We start from the raw sequence: 755 nt of genomic DNA on the forward strand, positions 1-755 counted from the left end.
CACGCAGGGCGGGCGGCTCTTTGGGTGCCGTTTGTAGGCTGCAGGTGTTGTTTTTTTTTTGTTTTTTGTTTTCCCCTTTTTTCTTTTTCTGCTTCTTTTGGATTCTCGCTTGCCACTCGCTACCTCCCCCCTCCTTTAGCTCAGGTGCCTGACTCCGAGAGCCGTCTTTGCCCTTTCCTATGGGGCTGTGGGGCTACGTTTGGGCATGCGACTGCTTCCAGGTCTGGGCTGCCGCGCGGGTGAGATCCCGGGGCCTTTGTTCGTTTGCTCCTCTGCTTCCTGCGGCTGCAGTTTCTTGACTGGGAGCCGCCGGCTGCTTGGATTCCGCGCGCCCGGGCAGGCGGCTCTCTGGGTGCCGTTTGTTGGCTGCAGGTGTTGCTTTTTTTTTCTTTTTCCTTTTTCTCCTGCTTCTCTTGGTTTCTCCCTTGCCTCTCGCTGCCTCCCCTTCCTTTCACTCAGGTGTCTGGCTCTGTGCACCCTCTTTGTTCCTTCCTGAGGGTCCCCAGAGCGCAGGCAATTTGTGACATATGCTTTCCCATTCTCCACCCTACTTCACTCACACTCGGCCTCCTCTGTTTCCCATGGACACAGTCGCTTGTCCAGAAACACCAGCCCGCACTCTCTGAGTGCCATTCGTTGACTGCTGGTGTTGCTTTTTTTTTTTTTTTTTTTTTTGATTAGTTTTGTTTTCTTTTCCCTCTTTTTCCCTTTTGTCTTTCTTCATTGCTCAATTTCTCGTCTCTCTATCTCTTCCT

This window comes from Trichechus manatus, unplaced genomic scaffold, assembly GCF_000243295.1.
Source record: "Trichechus manatus latirostris isolate Lorelei unplaced genomic scaffold, TriManLat1.0 scaffold00057, whole genome shotgun sequence".
NCBI classification, from domain to species: Eukaryota; Metazoa; Chordata; class Mammalia; order Sirenia; family Trichechidae; genus Trichechus; species Trichechus manatus.